The following is a 20,624-nucleotide window of genomic DNA, read 5'->3' as shown; positions in this document are numbered from 1 at the left end:
TGTGATAGCAATAGGACAAGGGGGACCATTTTAAGCCAAAAACTGCAGGTTTATGTTAGATGTTAGGAAGAAATTCTTCACAGTGAAGGCAGTGAGGTGCTGGCACTGCTGCCTAGAGCTGTCGGTGTCCCATCCCTGGAAGTGCTCCAGGCCAGGCTGGATGGGGCCCTGGGCAGCCTGATCTGTGGGGACAACCAGCCTACTGCAGGGGTTGAGACCGGGTGATCTCTAAGGCCTCTTCCAACCCAACCGTTCTATGATTCTTTGATAAGAGCTCAGCATGCCTGACCAGCACCACAACTAGAGCCTGTAAGAAGAGAAGCAGGGTGGCGGCAGATCCCCCTACATCTGCATGCCGCCCTGCAACTGCAGAGGGCTTACAGCCAGCCCCAGGCTGTGCTCCTGGCCATGCTTCTTCTCTTTGCATGTGTTCAATTCCAGCACGGAGCAGGCTGAGCACAGAGCTGCATTTGGGAGGGACACAACTCGAACTCAGTGCCTGCCAGTTCACCTAATGAGGTCCAGCCACTAATGCAGACCCTTGCCTGGGAGACTGGATTTTAATTCAGCCCTAAAGCAAGCTTAAAAATAAAAATTAAATCAAAATTCCACTTTCACAGCCTGCATACAGCCTCCTCAGCACCAACTGTCACGCTCTGCAGAGCTGACCCTTTGCACAGCACTTGCTCTCCCAACCACAACGCTGCACACAACATGCAAGCAGTATTCATCTGCATTGCCTCTTGGGGTGGGGTTCTGCTCAGAGGCATTACTGTAGAGCTAAAAACAGGTATGTGCTAACCTCATAGCCTTGGGATACCAGGTGACAAAAACAGAATGGCTTCGGAATAAAAGTCTGCCCTCGACCATTAGGCACAGCCCGCTAAAACATCCTGACTTGCATATTAACAGCTGTGGTGTATAACAACAAGTTAAAATATTAGTAATGAGAACAGTAATTATCATGGATGTATTATTTATTTGTCTACTCATTCGGAATTTACAGAGAAAAAAAATCTTCAACATTTACAAGAAAGCAATTAAGGCAGCAAATGGATTATTTCTCTTTAAACCTATGAGAAAATGCTCAGCGCATATTTCCTCTCTAATTTGTCTGCACTCAAGAATCTATTTTTGGACGTCTCCCTAGACTGTATTGTAGCACCACATGTACTGTAATGGCATTTTAATTAGCCCAGAGAGCTGGAAGATGCACTGTGCATCCGAAAGAGAAGCAGCCTAACAAAATGAGAGCATCCTCCTCTTCCTTTCTTTGAGATTTACAGCAGCTATCAAGTAGAAATACCAATTATGGTTTCAATTGGAATTGACTGCAACTACTATAAAAACCCACTGCATCACAACAGCATATAGAATTGAACAAAAATAAACGTAGTGTTTAAGCACTGTTTACTCATAGTTTAAGGGTGGATGGTAAAAATAAAATTCTGCAGATACCTACAGGAACAACAAGGGATTAGACCAGAGAAGACAATAAAAGTATTTTAGAGTTGGGTTCTAAATATGCATGGCCTGCAAGCATAATGAAGAAGCTACCCACAGAGATGAAAGCCAATCCAGTCCTGTTTATGTAGGGTTGGATTTGTTTTATTCTTGTTTTTATTAGCGCTAACGCTCAAGGTTAGCCACCTTCCACTGCCAGCATGTGGCACAGCACAGAAAAACCATCAGCAAGTCTTGTATGGAGCCCTGTTTCCACTGCTTTCCTATGCAGAACTCAGCAAGGAGACACCCAGCAGATTTCCCTACAGTTAATCTTAAAGTAGAAACAGCACTCAAATAGCTAACATGAAAAGCAACCTTGAATTGATTGCCATGAAGCTTTGCTATAAGCCAAACAGCGAAGATGTGAAGCAATGCTGAGGTCCTCGAGGTGTCTACAGACCACTGCAGATGTGTCCATGCACTAATTGTCAAGCGCCAGATGATAGAAGTTTTGTGATCTACCTCTTAATGCCACTGTGTACTTCAGTCCCTTGCTGTGAGATATTCATATTTCATCTTGTTTTTCATTCCATTCTTCTGTATCAATTTTCAAAACAACTGATGAACAGGAATCAACCCATTCTGGACAAGCTGGAGCATGCACCTGCACGAGAAGCAAAGCAGCATCCTACACCCCGACTACCCCTTGCATGCACACTGGCAGGCTGAGCAATCACTCGGTCTTATAGGTAGTCAGGCAAGATGGAAGACCAAGCATGGAAAGCTTACCTGCTCCCGTTTGACACCAAGCATTTACCCAGCCAACGCAGCCTACCCTAAGTCGCACTAAGCACCACTTACAGCATTTGTTTCTTCACAAACACCCTTCTGATTCCCAGTGTGTGAGCGGCTCAGCTTCCCTGCGACACTCAGCACCTTCTGCACGTGGTCAGCCCAAACACCCGCCGGTTCTGCTCTGGTTACAGGCAGAAGAGGTTGCTATTATATTTCATACACACAGCTGTAGCCCAGCACGCGATACCAGGAAAGCGCGGCATCAGATTTAGCTCTATTTTTGGCTTACCTTACCCAACCATTTCCCATAGGCTCTCTTCTGCAGCCATCCATCCAATGCTCCCACCTGCCTGTGCTGTCCTAAAGCTCCAGAAGGACAAGAGCTCGGGACTTCCATGAGGAATGAAACTGGGATGTAGCTGTGTCCACGTCCTCAAAGTGGAGGCTGTCAGATCCTGCAAGGGCCTGACATTGATGGCTCAGACACGGTGCTGTGTGCAGAGCCAACCTGGTACCTTGGCACAGCATCTCACCGCTATCCCAGCCCTACCCGATGGGAGGTCAGTTACTGTCAGCTGCAGACATCAGGAAAACTGCCCCAAGATACCTGTTCCTGAATACACCACGCTGGTACCTACCAGCTTCAGACAATCCATACGTAACAACTTAGTGCCAATTAATGTTCAGATTTCTAAAATTTGCAATTCAGATATTTTTAAATCCCAGAAGAATGAAAAAGAAAAATGAAAAAGACTACCATTTCAAAGTATCGAAAAGTAGATTTTACTTTCACAGACTGGGTGGAACAGCAGTACCCCTGCTTGCAATGAAGGAGCTGAGACTACACTGTTTATTACTATAAATATATGCCTAGATATTTTCCCTGGCATGAAGCACTTTGATTATGCAGGCAAGAGATTCATCAGGCCTTACGGATAGCTCCATCCCTCCTGCTTTTATCCTGCCAGTGAGCACACACTGCTGGCAGGAGGGGAGGAGGGTGCAATCTGCCGCCATCTGCAGGGGGCTGCCATCTGAAGAGGTGACTGTCCTCAAGAAATTAGCATAGTCCAAGTACTGAGCTTAAATATGGAACAGAAGTTCAGCCAAGCGTTTCTTTCACGGGCCGTTCTGCAAAGCTCTCCCTGTTAACTGTATGGTGACTTCTTAAGTTTTAATGCAGATTCCTTACCAAAAGGGAGCAAAACTTTCCATCCTAGCTAGATTCAGGAAGATGAAGCCAATATTCCTAGAGGAGATCCCCACTGCCAAGCAAGGTGCTTAATGTGCTGAGACAGATGCCACGAGCTCCAGCACAGCAGAAAAGCAGAACCCGTGCAGCAGGAGAGGTGCTGCTGGCTCCCAGCCATCTCACAATCACCGACTATTCAGAGCATAACAATTCACGTTTGATAGCTACGAATTCACAGATATAATGCCTTCTCTATAACAACTAATATTTAAGCAGGTTTTAAAAAATGACTGGCGACACAAAAGTGAAGAGAGAGGAAAAAAAAAACGCCCTTGAAATTATTACCAATTCTCAGCAGAAGGAAACCTAGGAAGAAGCACATTATAAAGGCAGGAGAAAAAGCTGGACAGCCGGCTTCAATTTCCCTTCTCTCCAGGTGAATAAGCCATCAGGAAGAAATCCAGCTGAAGGACAGCTTGGGTCTTCCACAGGTTCCAATGTGTCTCCAATTCCAATCCCGGCCCTGAAAGAAAGCCTGCACCAAACTGACTGCTCTGACACCTGCATTAAACACTGAGTGCTGGCAAAACTCATAAACCACGACAGAATTGTTTGCAACTGCAGCTTTGTATCCAGAAGCCTCCCAAAACAAGCTACAAAACCAGGAAGAATGAGATGTACTGCAAAGCTCAGCTCACCCTCTTAACCCTTTTATTCCTGCCTTGGCCAGCACAAATTTGCTCACCTGAAGAAGGAAACTACCGAGCTGTATTGCATTCACTGTCTTCAAGCTAATGACCTGCTAGTGGGGAAAAAAGTTTGTCTCTTTAAAGAGGGAATGGATGGTATTTTACTTGCACAAAGCAGCACGGGCTTTTTTCCTTCTTCCAGCCCACACCACACAGGACTTGTCCATGAAACTATTTCCATGGCAATCTGTGTCCAACGGCTCTGAGCATTTCCAGCAGTAAAGGGAAGCAATAATAATTCCTCAGCAACCCATGACACCAGTGCTTTCAACAAGCAGACAAACCTGGGGAAAATTCCTGGATGGAGCAGAGGGCAGGGAGAAGGGAGGCAAAGGAAACTGATGGTCCCTGGACACTGGCAATGGGATCTCGCTAGCTGCTAACCAGATGCTCCCCAGCCTCACAAGCTGCAGCTCCTTGGGTGCATGGCAGAACTGGAAAGAGCAGAGGAAAATAAGGAGAATTCTTCACCGAAGAAAATAAGTACAAAGACATGGAAACAGATCTGTCAGCGAACAGAGGACTTGGGTTTGATGGAGCTGCAGGGTCCAAGGCAGCTGTCAGCGTGCCCAGCAATCAAGGCTGCAAGCTCTCCGTGTTCCACCAAGCCTTTCTTGGTGAAAAAACAGGAGCAAAAACACCTGTGAAGACATCCCCCTGCCCAAGTAAAAGCATCCCTCAGGGGTCTGAGAAAGCTTCTAGCCAAAGGCACAGAGGCACAAGCAGTAAGCCAAGGGTAGCTGGACTGGACGCATCTCCTGCCTGGGGAGCAGCTATTTCAGGAGCTTGAGGGACCCCAAGAGGTTGCACAGCCCCCGGGCTGCATTACAGAGAGCAGCACCATTTGTTTGACCCAGCTTCTGCTGTTTTCACAACACATCCAGCTGGCAGAACTCAGCAGCAGCCCTCACCAGTAAGCAATCCTTTTGGTCAAACGTTTTAAAGAGCAGAGCCGAGCCAAGCATGCTTATCAGCAGCCTGAACGTTAGGCAGATTGAAGATGTATGCAGGAAAAATGTTAGCATTTTAAAATGCAATCCCCCCTCTTAAAAGACAAGACAAGAGACAAGTTTTGTTTGCTTGCTCCACTCATAATTCCAAGAGGTGTCATTAAAATTTAAGAAACTAGCGTATAAAGTTTAGATAATTCCTTCTGCTCACTCCTTTGGAAGACCAAAGCAGCACCTACCAGACATGCTCCAGCACGAAGACTTGTGACACCATGAGCATGTAAAGTAACAGCCCAGGTAGAAGGAGCAACCACTAATCACTGGGTTTTTAATTGCTAAGAACATAACTAAATGACACACTTCCACCTGCCACTGTGTACCGCTCCAGGATTAGGATTTTGGATGTTAGTGATTGAGATATCCTGAATGCAGCCCAGAGACTGCTGACACACAAGCACTGCAGTGAAGGAGCCGCTGGCCATTTTTCATGCTGTATTCCAAATCTGCTCTAAAAATAAACAAACCAACACAAGGAAAGTGCCGAGGAAGAGAGCTTATTTTTAACAGGAGGTAAGGGTGCAGCAGTCAGAGCCACTCAACAGCAAACTCTCACTTTAAAATACTCAAACGAGGCTGTTTTTGTGGAAATGACCATGTTAGAGCCAGGAAGACCCAGGCTTTGTGCAGAGAACTGGATGGAGATAGAGAAAACCAATTAGATATGTAACAATGTGCCTGTACTCACATGAGAGGAAGACTGCAAAGGACACTAGATGGATGCTGTTACCGCAATGCTGACAGCAAGGACAAGCCTTTCATTTATTGCCAGAAAGGCAGAAATCCCATCAAAACCATTAATGCACCTTTTAGTCTGCATGAATTTCAGTACTGTCTCAGCAATGGAGTACATGGAAAAGCCCCTCCCAGAGTATCTTATGCTTTCTTTTACTGTATTAATCACCAGCACATGTGCTCCCCCACCCTCATAATGGGCCCCAAAGCCAGCTGAAATGGCACAAGATCTCAGCACAGAGAGTTTCTGTAGGATGCAAATAGCAGCATACTGCTTCATGTTTTATATTGCATTTTTAGCAGCTCTGATCTTTGCCTGTAATGGTACCAATGGCTTAATCCTGCATGCCTCTGGCTCTGACTTACTGCCAAGTTCAGGCTCTTCTGCTGCTATGATCCCTTCTGCTCTCCACATTCTTCACAAGAAACACTACTCCTCTCACTCCACTGAGATGGGATGTTGCAGTAAATTCACATCAGCAGGACAGAGGACGCTGGGACACAGGTGAGCATTTGGGTAAATAGTGGGTATTTGCACTGAACTAAATAGAGTAACATGAGAAAAGCAAGTTTTGAAGCAGAAATTTCAAATCCTGGGTCTGTTCAGGAGCAACCCCAGTTTTCAAGCCAAGTAGAATAGAATAGTTTCAGTTGGAAGAAACCTTTAAAGGCCATCTGGTCCAACTCCCCTGCAGTGAACAGGGACATCTACCTTGATCAGGTTGCTCAGAGTCCCATACAGTCTGGACTTGAATATCTACAAGGATGGGGTATCCAACACTTCTCTGTGCAACCTGCTCCAGCGCCTCACCGCCTGCACTGTAAAAAACTTTTTTTTATATCCAATCTAAATCTCTCCTCTTTTAGTTTGAAATCATTTCCCCTCATCCTGTCACAACAGACCCTGCTGTGACAAGAGGCAGTTTGTCCTCGTAGGAGAGGTGTTCCAATCCTGGGAGCATTTTTGTGGTTCTTTTCTGGATCCTCTCTACAGCTCCACACCTCTCCTGTACTGAGGACTCCACATGTGGAAGTACTCAGTATTACCGTGGTGTCAACCCAGAGCACAAGCTCTGTTTAAGTTCAGAATGAACTCAGGCTCTTGCTAGCAGGGCTGCAAAGGTGATCCTTCCTCCTCCAGCCTACATCAACGGCAACACTCCAGTTGCTCATCACTGTAGTCAGCTGGAGGTGTGCAGTCACGGGGGAACATGAAGGTAAGGAACATCACCTCCAGCTGACTACAGCGATGAGCAACTGGAGGATCCACCCACAATGGCATTGCGTACTGACTTCTAGAATGGCTTCATGGAAGTTCAGGATTATTCCTTCCTTTATGGACTTGACTGAGCCAACAGGCTACAGAGGTGTAGACACGCTCTGCTCAACATACAGCTCAGTGTCATTCCCTATTCCAAAGGGACTACTGAGAGCTGCAGAATGGGTTCCCCCACATGGAAAAACCACTAGACAGAGACTGCAGGATGTGCAGCAGTGCTGTGCGACTTGATGAAAACTAAGTCTCCATTCCCTACCCAACCAGCACAGGCTCCATTTCCAGCCCAACAGCGCTCCTGACATTAGGTTCACCTGCCAGATGATGCTCAATGGCTTCAAAATAAGGGAAAGGAGTGCTAACTTTAACAGCAAAATGTGCCAAGAGAAATTCACAACACCTATATTCTGTGCCAGATTTTCCATGATAAACAGGACAAAATAAACATAAGAGCATATTAACAAGTATTACTTGGTCGTTCCTTTTGAGCCCATAAGCTTTTACTTGCAACATGAAATCTCACAGAGGACTAAAAATCAAGAGCAGCAAACAACCCCACAGATTGCATCTGTGTAAATGCCACCAGCACCTGCACGAGCATAGTGCTCAAGGTCTGTCCAGAGACCGTGGTAATGACACAGTAAGAAAACTCAGGAGATTGTTAACGTCAAGGTGAAGTCCAAAATCCACGGGGATTTCTTTGAACGCAGAAGCAGGTGGCTGCATGATGAAACGTTTCTCGTGTATTACAAAAGAAAAAACATGTTTTCTTTAAAAAATAGATCACAGAATGCTTAGGTCAGAAGAGACTCTACAGATCATCCAGTTCCAACCCCTCTATCATAGGCTGGTTGCCACCCACCAGATCAGGCTCCCTAATCTAACCTGGCTCTGAATGTCTCCTCTGGGGATGGGTGCACCCACAGCTTCTCTGGGCACCCTGTGCCAGGGCCTGGGCCTGTACAGGTCTACAGATGTTACAGAAATGGAATATGTGCTGTGTGCTTGGCTATCTGATCTCCTTCTCAACCAAAGACACTACTGCCAGGACTCACCTTCAGAAGCAGAGAAATTATGAGAGAAACTGAGCAAAACCTACTGGAACCAACCCCAATATCATGCAAAAGAACACACTGAAAGTCCAGAAGAGCAGATACAACAAACCAACAGCCTGCGTGCCAGGCTGTTAGGTTGTCTCAGGGGCCCTTCCAGCCCTCTTGCCATTCCCTCCAGGATGCTGCCTTAAAGGTAAATGAAAAATGAAAGACAACAATAAGAAGCTAATTCCAAAAAAGAAATGAACATTAAGTTTCAAAACAGAATTTCCCATATGATCATGGCACATTACTGATGTTTTAGTTTAAAGCTCACTCCACACTTCAGTAGAACCCAACGCTGACTGATAGCACTGATAGTACCAGGCTCTGGGCTGCACAAGCCAGCCAAGTAGAGCCCAGTGGGCAGCTTGCACGGAACCTGAGAGCTGCGAGAGGAAAGGCAGGCCCACTATTGGAGCTATGGGGAATTAACAAACACAGGCCCCACCGCAAGCAGGAAATTCAAAGCCACAGCTAAATAAAGCAAAGACTGAGAGTTGCAAGCAATGCAATAAGGCTGCTTGTCAAAACAACTATGCCAAGAAGTTTCATCATTCTTAGTAATCAGAAAGTATCTGAAAATCAAGGCTTCAGCAAATGGGGGTGGGGGGAAACCCAAACGAACTGCTCACAGCACTGCAGAAGAAGGTGAGCACGGCCACGCAATGCTCTGCTCCTGGAGCTGCTGGGCTGTTCCCTCTGCTGTGATCCCGTGGAGCAGGCAATGCCACCAGGAGCTGTTCCACAGCCTCTCAGTTAGCAGAACGGCCCAGGGGTGATTTCACATTTTGGAAAGGCACAAAACAGATTCAGGGCTGTTTGGGGATGGAGGAAAGCTTATTAAAGGTCTATAGGTATCAGTACCCCATGTGGCTGCTGCTCCCCTGCTGGAGGGGCTGGGCTGTCCCTGTGCTTGCTGGAGGACAGGAGCTGCTGCTCCTGTCTGCCTGGGGCATCTGCTGCCAGCACAGCATTCACCTCCTTTGTTTCTCAAAGCAGTGCATGTGGTTATCCTGAACATGTGATCCCACCTGTATATTAGTTAAAGAACAAGAACCAAGCCCCAGCTGCAAGCTCTGCACCAATGCTCAAAGCCACATGTCTGACACAGTGTAGGCCAACAGGAACACCCCTCAAAGTGACGGTTATCCTGCCAATGGGATAGCATCAGCAAAGCAAAGAGAAGCAGAAAACAGTCTCAGCTCCTACAGTTCCTCCCCCTCTCCAGCTGTGGATGTGGCCTTTTGATTCGCCCTCAGTTCAGAAATCCCTGAGTAATGCTGGAAAAATCCTCGCTGCTTTACCTCCAATCACTCCTCAGTACCCAAGGCATGTACATGAAGAGCTTTCTCTGAACATATTGTTCTCAATCTACAGTTTAAAATTCATCCATGCCACTGCGCTGTTGTCATCCCGTATCCCCGTCTCCAGCACAATGGGGATTGACCTTTTCAGATTCACATTTACAACATGCAGCAGCTCTGCAAGCTCTGTTACAGAGAAAAATGAACCGAGAGGAATTTCTGGAATGGTGACTGGACTGCTGCTGTTTCCTAGGGCAAAACACATACTGTTTGTGTTGCAGTTTGCTAATACTCCGGTAAACAAGGGAGAAGTGAATGAAAAAAGCAACCCCACTGGCTGGAATCTTCTGAAAGATGGAAAACAGATCTCCACGTCCGCCCACACAAAATGAAGATGCTTCAGTAGTCAAGTGTTCAGGGGTAATGCAAACAGCTCTCCAAATTAAGAATGAAAATAGTAATAATAATAACAAGACCAGCAATTGTAATTCAAATTAGAAAAAAAAACAAACCACACACACAAGGCACCTGGTAGGACACTTCTCATACTGCTTTTCTTCTGTTCTACAGATGCCATATTTACTTAGCTGGCATGAAACAGAGACCCCTCCTCCTCCCCGGCACAGGACTTGTGGGCACAGCCTTACTGACTTTACCTGCACAGGCCTGCAGAACCAGATTCCCAGCTCCATTTCCAGGTATGGTCACCCTTTTTACATGCAGAATCCTTACCCTTGGGCTCGGCTACCCAAAGCATCACCCAAACCAGGTCTCCCTGGTCCTAAAGCACCCACATCCAAAAACACTACTAAGAACACGAAATAGAATTTATGGCATGACAGACTTCTCTCATTAGGGGAGAAATCCTCTTGGCCAGTAATCTTACTAATTAACTGTTAAAGCTTTTTTAATATCCTTTAGTCTTTAGCATTTTGATTACTGCAAATAAAGGGCATGATGAGGAGGAGATAGGATATGTTAACAGGGATGGGTTAAGCAGCATCCCCAAGCATCTTCCCATATATCCCCGTACCAAGACATGCTACTTCTCTTGGAGTTTTACCATCCTGCAAAGCATGGGGCTGCTTTCAAATAGCCACACCATTTCTTCTCATTCCCCAAAAGTTCTCCAACATCTCATTACCAGCATTGTACACGGCATGGTACATGTAGAGCACCTTTGTACAAAATCAGAAATACTCGCCTGTGTTTTCAGCAATTATTCCTAAACTACTGAAACGCAGTCTGTTCATCTCGTCTCCATCAATAAAACCTATTGACCAGTGTCAGGCACAAAAATCCTGCAAAAAGGTAAAGAGAGAGAAAAGAAATTGATAGCTGACTTCAGAGGAGACAGCTCAGTGCCTTAGCAGGGCTGAGTATTGGGAAGAACTTTGGAACGTGAGACAAGGAGGACTCCAAGAAAGGTATCAAGAAATGGGAAACAAGCCAGAGCCAGCTAGAAACACACCCTGACAGTGCTGCTTGGGGCCACCAGCTTGCTCACCATCAGCATTTCTCTGGTAGCATCCCCACACTCAGCCTAGGCCACCGCAGACTTAAACCCATAGAGGTGGTGTTTGAATCATGGAATCATTGAATCGTTTGAGTTGGAAGGGACCTTTGAAGGCCCAACTCCCCTGCAATGCACAGGGACACCCACAGCTCCAGCCTGACCTTGGGTGTCTCCACTTCTCTGGACAACCTGTGCCAGTGGAAGAGTTAAAAACCAGCCACAAAAACACATGTTCATTTTCTTTCTAACCAAAGCTTCATCTCATGTTGCAATGTACATGGTTGGGCACGAAGCTGCTGGCCCTTACATGGGAGTCTTGAGATCCCAAGGAAAGCAGCTCCATGCAAAGCAGTGCTCAGTTTGAGGGCTGAGGTTTCCAGAAGCTAGCTTTCTATTCAAGTGTCCTGAGCCCATTATTTACTAGAATATCGTGCATGAGCCCCACGTGCCAAGCAGCTCCTAATGAATGAGGCTCGTCGGGCACTACATGCGATGTAGTAAATGTGAGTAAGGTTGCAAAGTGCAGGGGTTTAAGTCACAGCTCCTCCACAGCAGGCAATGAACTCATGCAAGGAGCTGGAAGGCAGGAGAATTTAGAAAGTCGGGCTGCAGTTAAACCCTGACGTATGATTCATTGTCAGTCTTTAAGAGAATGCCTGCAATTAAGCTGTGTTAATGATTAAAGCAGACTGAAAAATCACACAGCTCCATTATTTTGGATGTTATTCCCAGGCTGTGAGGCAATCACCTTGCTTATCAATGCTGGAAAGCGAGTGGTTTGCTCCAGTACCATTCCCTTTGAAGACAAGCACTTTACTTGAGTTAGGAGACAAACAGAGAAGCAAAGACACACACAAATAAAGCATGCATTGCATATAGCAGCAATCCCCGAAGCCAAAAGCTTCACATGTGACTTTGTCAGGGCTGCAGTTTGTACAGACATACAAACAGATACAGAAGATGAGGGGAAACACTGCATAGTGGGTTTGTTATCAGCCTGTGGGGTGAAAGGCTCCTTCTGATGGAGCTCTGCTGCTCCATGAGTGCACCCAGCAAGCTCCTGCTGTCCTGAAGGACACCAAGACCATTGTAAATGCCTTTTTACTCACAGGGCGCTATTATCTGTCCTCAAAAGGAGATGCTATATATAAGAGAAAGAAGGACTTTGAACGCACAGTTTGGATACAAACAGATCAATCAAACAGGCTCTTGTTTACCTGCAGTGGGGGCATTTCCCCTTTTAAGGAGGCACAGCACTCATCTGGTGCTGCAGCACCGCTGCTCAGCCTTCCATAGGTACAGCCAGGCTCCACCAGGCACACAGCACCATGCACTCACTACATGTGACAAAAAACATTCCAACGCAGAATGAGAGCAATCCCACTGCAAACCTTTTTTACTACAGGTTGTCAAAGGTCCCCGCAGACCAGGCTGCCCAGGGCTCCATCCAGCCTGACCCTGAGTCCTCCAGGGATGGTGTTCCCACAGCTCTGGGCAGCAGTGCAAACGCCTCACCACCCTATGAGTGAAGAATCCATGCGGACAGCAAAATGCTCAGGACTCAGTGTTGGAAGGGCATCAGCTTCTATGCCGCCAGCATGTAAAAGCTACATAGTTATCTCATAAAACCTAACTTCACCAGTAAAACACCATAAAACAGGTGGCACTGCCTGATGGATTTTGTGTTAACTTCATATTGACAGGTCTGAGCCCAGGAGTGCTGTTTACAAAGAGTTTAAAATAAAACAACACGCACTACAGAAGATCCCTTCATTGTTCAAATGGTGCTGAGCCACCCAAGCACTCAGAAAGGTGGGGAAGCAGAGAGAAAACATCCCAAAAATCTTCAAACTGCAGCTAGAATATAACAATATCCTGGAAGATTTAATAATTTCCACTGAACTCAAGCGAATAGAAAGATTAACTTGAATTTCCACTGAAATACAACCAAAAGCTTTCCTTTGGTTCAGGATGGAAATATTTCCCCTCCTACTTTCTCGGCTCGCTTCGGATACAGCTCCAAATGGAGACAAGGCACAAAGGTGCCAAAACTTGAGCCCGGTTTGACTGACTGCATCTCCCCATTGCCTTTGGCCCTTGCTGGGGCCGATCCCTCCCCATGCTGCTGGACTTGTGGGCCGGATTATAACCCACTCCATCAGGAAGCAGCTGCTGGGTAAGACCTGCATTCTTCAACATTTCAAAGCTTCTGTGGGTATAAGAAATTTGGAGATAGACCATCAAGCTGGTCACATGCAGCCTTATAAAAACAAGCCTGCACTGTTTTTCTAAGTTTTCCCTTTTCCAAGTCCAAGAACAGCCTCACTTCTTCAAAGCCTTTTGTGGCACCTCCACTTTAACTCACTCATTAGCCTTAAGTGCAGCCATTTGCTAATTTCGAAATGCAGTTGTTCATAAATCAAAGTTCAAAAGGTGCTTAAAAACAATTCAGTCACTGCAGCTGATGACCGTTGATCTTTTCAGCTCTGGAAATACCCTCCTAATGGCAGCATCATCCCAGGCACCTTACCAAGTACTCCCTGGTTTTGAAGCAACGTGCTTGGGTTTTATTAGAGGCAAGGACAGGTGGCCAAGTGTCAGTGAGAACACTGATGAGAGCGCTGTGACCAACCACACAGTTGCTGGGCACCCACAACAACCTGCATGAGAACTCAGAAGGGACCCAAAGAGGGATTGTCTCAGCCAGACTGATAGGCAAGGGCATTTCCAATGTCCAACTAAAAGGAATCCATATATGCACCAGGTGAAGCAAGTGCCTCCCACACACGTGATGCCAGACTGTGGCACCTTTCCAAAGAGTTCCTGGCCGCACTGTAATTTATCCACAGTTCCTATACAAAAGCTCTGCTATCCAGAAGCTTTCTATGCATGTGGTTATCTGTGATAAAACACAATGACCAAGAAGATTTCTTCTTAAAGTTCTGCTTCTTTAGCATAGCAAAACAGGAAGTTTTCACTTAAAAACCTCAAGTAAAGAAAGATCCCACACACACCCAGAACATCTCCTCCCATGTACCTCCAATCAAATAAAACCAATAGTGCAGCCAGCAGGGCGAGAAAGTCATCGTCCCTTGTAGATGGCACTGATAAGGCCACACCTCGAGTACCATGTTCAGTTTTGGGCTGCTCACTGCACAAAGGATGTCACTCCTTCTGTCTCTATTCACTGAATACAAAGAGAAAAAAACAAACCAACCAGTTTCATAGTCATATAATCCACAAGCATCAGTAAATGCATGAAACAGCCCTCTGCCACCACCATAATCAATTCTTTGGCCCATGTTCAAGTCCACTGGCATCAGAACACTGAGGAGGGATGGGGGTGGCCACTGCTTAAGAAAAATACAACAATGGTTAGGAACAGGAGAGCGCTCTGCAAAGTTTAAGACTGTTTCCACCCTGCTTTCAAGTAATTGTATAGATGCTAAGAACTGCTATGCCATAAATATATGATGTAATGAACTAAGAAAGCAGGTTGAAAGTAAAAGCATTTAGAAGTGTTTGGTTTTTTTTTGTCTTTTTTTATGTCTTGTGGTTTTGTTGTTTGGGTTTTGTTTTTGTGGTTGTTTTTTTTTTGTTGTTGTTTGGGCGGAGGTTGGAGTTGGTTAAAATAAACTGCTTACTGGCAGGTCTCAGCATTTGCTAATTACATCTTATCAGTCATCTTCTTTCCCTCTACAGGCAGCCAATGCCATCCCCAAGCCCAAAGGAAGAGGCAAGCAGGTCCTGGTGTTTATCTCCACAGGGAGGCACCAAGGCTGTCCAAAAACAGGACAGTTAAAACCAGCTAAAAGTTAATATTTACAAGTCCAGATGAGTCAAATGCAGAGAAAAAACAGCGCCTGCTCTCTAGTGTTTTATCAACATTTGTTGATTTATTTAAAAAGTTGGGTAAAGTATGAGTAATAAATAGACTGCCATACACCCATATGCTGCATCTGCTACAGCAATTTATTCCTATAGTTATTTTATTACTTTCTTTGGGAACTGAATGAGATCAGGATCAGCATTCTGACTCTGGGAAATTAGCTCTTTTCCATGGCTGTCAGAAGGAAAGTGGGAATTAATCTTCTAATTTCATTCTAAAAAACAGAGAGAACAAGTCCAATGAAGAAAAAAATATTGTCTCTCCGTTTGTAAGAGGGGAAAGAAAAGTGTTTGGAAGAGCAGTGGCCTTATGCTGGCAAGCTTTCAGGCCATGAGATCAATGTTTTGATGAGCACAAGGACCGGTGCCAGAGGGGGACGGGAAGGAGGAGAAGAGACTTCAATGAGCTGCAAGCATGGGGAGAGCAAGAGGACTGAGGATGAATTGGGTCGGGAAGGTTGAGGAAACAGGGAAGCAGAGTGCACTCATAGGATGATCAGAGCTAGCAAAGAGCAGCGGACCTCACACATGGATTCTAAAGGCTGGGAGAAAATGGCTGCTCTCATCTGCAAGGGCAGAATGATAGCAGGGGGTTAAGCCAAGGAAGGGAATTGACACTTCACAAAACAAGACAGCACAGACCTCAGCGTGTCTAACTTCGAAGGCATACCTTCATCAAGGGGGCTGCAAAGGGAACAAACAAAACTCGGTGTATTTCTGGGAACAGACTGCTAACTGCTAGAGAGATCTCTAGCTGTGCACAGCAGCACTCTTAAGTGGAGGGCAGGGAAAACTTCTGGATCCAGTGACTGTTCTTTTTTCTAGTCCCTCTGCAAAAGGGTTCCTGCACATCAGCGGCACCAAGTTGTTTCCCACCCCATGGCTGAGTTTGTCATACAGATTTATTTCTGGGCTCGCAAATTGTTTCAAGGTGGGAGCTCTGCTCCAGCGCTGACATCGCCTGGCTCACAGTCCTGCTGCAGTCCCAGTTTCTAGGTCAGGAAGCACAGATTTATTGCCCAAAAGTAGAGAGAATTCTGGAAGAAAGGACTCCCACGTTTGGAGATGCGGAAAGGTGATTCTAACAAGCTTAGCTCCATTAAAGCCCTTCTGATCTTACAAACAAACAACTGAATGTAAAGACAAATCTGTATTAGAGAGAACACTGAAGAGTAACTTTGGGGGAAAAAAACAAAACCAAAGAAACAACCACCACACACAGAGAAACCCGGGTACACAAGTCTCTCCAATTTAAGCCCAAACTGACAAACAGTTCAGAGACAACCCAGCACATCAGTAGGAGAGAATGGCAGCTCTCCTTCTCCCACCGCAACCACAGCTCCGTCCCCAGAGCCTGAGCACCCACCATTGAGCCTCCATTCCAAAGAATCTGCTTGAAGCCATCGCTCACACACTCGCCTGGGTCTTGTGATCACAACAGCGAACAAAGCTTCTCTTAAATGTGGTTTGATTGACGCAAATCAAGAGCTGAGCGGGTGATTCATAGTTGTCAGACCGTAACGCTCGCATAAAAACAGCATGTGGACAAACTTGCTGATGCATTCAAACACTCAGCACGTACCGAGAGGCAGAGCCGAACACAGACCTCTCCATAACGTCATTTTTAGTCCCCTACTCCCCTCTAGGACACAATTTGGATTTTCCTAGGTAACATAAAGCATCGTAATAAATTTCCAAACATAGTGTGTGCAAGAGCCATTTTGCTGCACTTCCCTGCAGCTTGGCAGGGAATATTAATACACTGAACAGAGCAAAGGCATAATCCAAGCAGAGCTCAGGGATAGCCCATAACCACACCCCAGTTGGACACAATTGCCACAGTGCCAGCCATGCATTCTGACCTTTCTATTCCCGGTTGCTGACTACTCCCTTTTTCCCTTATGGCAGACATTTTTGTTTCCTTCTTCTTTTCCCCTCCTCCACGTTAATACACAGGATAGGGTCATAAGGAAGATCCAGGGAACTACAGGACCATCAGCCTGAGCTGCGTGCCAGGGATGGTCACAGAGCAGATCATCTTGAGTGCAATCACATGGCACGTATGAGACAACCAGGGGATCAGGCCCAGCCAGCATGGGTTCATGAAAGGCAGGTCCTGCCTGACCAACCTCATCTCCTGCGATTGAGTGACCGGCCTGGTGGATGAGGGAAGAGCATACAAAAGCAGTCAGCCCTTAAATGAGATCTAAGAGAGGTGTAGTCAGGCTCCATCCCTGAATTGCCTTCACCTGTGCTCCCAGGGCTGACCCCGTCCTTTCCCCAGGTGCTCGATCAGTGGTTCAGGCTGTGACTCAACAGCTCCCATCTGCATTCTGACATCTCCATTAGTACAGCTGGGACCAGCCTAAAGAAGCCTTCCCACCCACACAGGACCAACGGATCTACTCACCGAGATGGAAACAGGGAGAGGGGAGCAGAAACACAGAAGAAAATTTGTCAGAAGGACAAACATCATGAAAGAGTGAATTACTGCACGTTTAGCACTGCGACACTGAAGTGGCCAGCCCTCCTCAGTTTCTGGTTTAGTCATCATTTGAAAACAAACTCAACCTAAAGCACAAAACCCTAATGAAATTAGCTGATGAAGCACAGCAGCACGTTGCTGGAAAGGAAATTAAGAAGCTAATCTGACGTGCTGTTTCTCGGTATAAACACACACAGTCCCCAGCACTCTGTCAAACACACAGCCACCGGAGGTGAACAACCTCGAGGCTCGAGGTATTACAAGCTGCTAGAACAAGTGGTGCCTAAAAACCTTCTGGCAGCTCATGCATTTCCAGGGACCCCATCAGTAAGTACGGCTGCAGGTAAAGTACTGTGGAAGAAGAGCACTGGAGCAACCACTTCACCAGAGTTCCCACAGCCTCAGAACTGGTAGCTTTAAAGTTACGGCTTCCCACCTATGCTCACACGAGCATAGGTCCCCTTTCTCTGCTTTTTAGTACGTAATCTGATTGATTGCAAGATTTTATGGTTGTTTCTTTTAGTTTGTTTTTAAAGTAGCACTGAGTTCCCATTTGCTACAAGCAGATCACTGAGTACCCGTGCAGCCATGACAGGACTTGTGTCCTGTTACGCTGCTGCCCAAGAACCTGGCAGGCTGCACCTTCAGCTGTGCTCTCCAAACAACAGATTGCCTCTTGTTGCGCTGGCCAAGGAAGAGAGGAAGGGATTTTCAGCAGGATGCTACCAGCAGCTGTCTGTGAGTGTCAGCAGCTGGAAGCCAAAGCGTGTTCTCTTCAAATAGAGGAGAGGGCAGCAGCAGCACACCACATGAGGCAGGACAAGATGACAGACAAGAACACATCAGTGCTTTCCAATATGGTCCCCGCAGGACGTTTCTATAGCTCCTGGGGCCAGGGCTTAAGAAAACATCAGTGTGACTAATATATTTAGGAAGTCCAGAAACTGAAGCTTGTGTTGTTTTTGGCTTAGTGCAGCAAACTGGCTTTAATGACGACCTACAGTCAGCTCTAGAAATGTTCTTTCTTCTTCGTTGACATCCATGACAAAAGTTTATTAGTGGGGCAAAAATTAAAAACAAAGCATTTTTCCCTGCTGCGAAGCACGTGTAAGCATCCACTGACATCTTGTAAAAGGAGACATAAAAAATACAATTTCAAAGCAATTCCATCACCTCCTTGTAAGTCACTTCTCCCTAATATTGCACATTGGAAGTTTCATGCTTCGAACATCCCTCACCATGAATTTTTCACAATCAGGATTAACTACTGTGGAAAATAACTGCCATAGGAGAAAGGATGTATTGTTTTATCACAAAAATTATTACTTATAGCTTAGGATAACAGCAAGAACACATTGAAAGCAATACTGTTGGGCATCCCCAGTCTGAAACACAACTTACACACAGTATCACCCCCAATGGCATTCCAAATCAAAGTGGTTACTGTCACACCATTTGTTTTCCCCTTTGTCCAGTGGCTCTTTTTAAAGACTTTTCAGAGGCTCGGTGGTACTCTGGGCTCCCTCTGAGGAGCCAGAGTCTATTAAGGACACCCAGGACCATAGCAGAGCAGCTGCTAACTGATACAGAAATGACACGATGCAGTCTAAGATTATTCCTCCTGAATTTGAGCTGTTCTTGAAGGCTCATAGCAGAACTGTGTAACACGGTTGAAGAACATCATGCCTTCCAGTCCTCCCAGCACAGCCTTCCAGGCAGGACCAGCATCCCAGCACTCCTATCAGGAGAGCACTTCTGTGCACGCTCCAGCAGACTCCAAAACCACCATTCACAACCCAAAACAGCTCGCAATCAGTAAACAGATTGTGGTAACAAGTTGACAAGTGGGAAAAAGAGCTGCCCTGTTTATTTCAAAAAGGTTTCATTTCTAGCAGAGCTTTTCCTGTTTTTAAATATTGTACAGTAATAATCTACCTTCCTCTCTAAGGACCTCCCCCTTTTTCCAATCTCAACTGTTAAATAAAATAAAAAGACAGCAAACTACAGCACATGGAGAATAGTGTGGTTGGAGGTTTTATTGACGCTTGTTTGGAACGACCTGGGTAGCTCTTAGAGCTTCACTGCCCATGAATAATGGAGACATTTGCAACCCAAAGTCGCTACACGGAGTGCTACATAACAGTGAGAGGTACATTTAGAGGGCAGGTCTTTTTTTAGGGTGTTCACTCCTTGACTTTCCTATATTAACGCTAGGAATTGGCAAGAACACAATGAGCAGAACGAGGGGCATTCAGAGCCACAGTGAGAACAGCAGATAAGGTGATGGATGGAAGAGACACAGCGACAAAGATCCGTGCTTATACCTCAGGAAGAGCTTTCCATCAATAGCTACAAACAACCAAATCCAAAGCATGTTGTTTCAGAAATGTAAAGCACAATTTGTGTTGGAGTGCCTTCAAGGATTTTGAAAAAAGAAATCAAAACCTGCAACAGATTGTTCGATCTCTTTTCTCTGATGTTAGAGAAGCTCGACTTTAGATGGGAGAAATAATAAATAACAGCCACAGCAAGGAAACTTCTTTTCCCTAAATCCCCAGACTCCTACTGGGAATGCAGGCAGATGAACCTGCAGCACAGACCTCCCTGGACTTCCCAATCCAATGGAAATACTCACCTCAGAGCTCCCCAAATCCCAATTACGGGAAATAAAGCATTCCCCTTTACTGGAAATGAGCGCCCGCAGAGGCCTTGACACAGCTGCCAGTATCTTCATCTGGCTGTAAAAGCTCACAATGTGACCGAGGAAAAAGAAAGCACTGCTGTCTGTGTAATGAGTTACCAGGCTATGCAGAAAAATAGGATGAAGCAATAAGAAATCAGGGATGGCCATCAATGCCGCGGCTCAAGGCTGCAATACCTCAATTCCTCTTTGCTCCTTGCAGCTGGAACTCCTTGTACTAATTTATTTTTTGCATTTCTGTCAACAAATTCATCTGATATAAGCTCGTTAAGTGACTGCCATGTCTATATACGACTCTGGATTTGACCTCAAGCATGCTTTTGACACGTGCAGCTTCAGTCATACCAGCTCTGAGTAACGCAGAATGGTAAGAGTTTTCTAGATGCATGAGGAACCAGCAGCTACAGGAATCCCCTGGGAGCTCTGGCTGATA

General features: G+C 45.9%; 1 protein-coding gene across 7 annotated transcripts in view; it reads right to left on the bottom strand.

Annotated features, from left to right (window-relative positions):
* The window catches only part of HDAC4 (histone deacetylase 4), a 208,364-nt gene that overhangs the window by 144,283 nt on the left and 43,457 nt on the right, over nt 1-20,624 (bottom strand). Inside the window, exon 1 of one of the 7 annotated variants that reach the window (XM_019616843.2) lies at nt 20,126-20,205. The exons of the other annotated variants lie outside the window; for them this stretch is intronic. The gene's annotated coding sequence lies outside the window, so the exon portion shown is untranslated. Of the gene's footprint in view, nt 1-20,125; nt 20,206-20,624 lie in introns of those variants that run through there. 7 annotated transcript variants of the gene reach the window in all.

This window comes from Meleagris gallopavo, chromosome 7 (assembly GCF_000146605.3).
Source record: "Meleagris gallopavo isolate NT-WF06-2002-E0010 breed Aviagen turkey brand Nicholas breeding stock chromosome 7, Turkey_5.1, whole genome shotgun sequence".
Classification (NCBI taxonomy): domain Eukaryota; kingdom Metazoa; phylum Chordata; class Aves; order Galliformes; family Phasianidae; genus Meleagris; species Meleagris gallopavo.
Note: the sequence above shows the minus strand (reverse complement) of the source record. Positions and strands in the feature narration are given on the sequence as shown.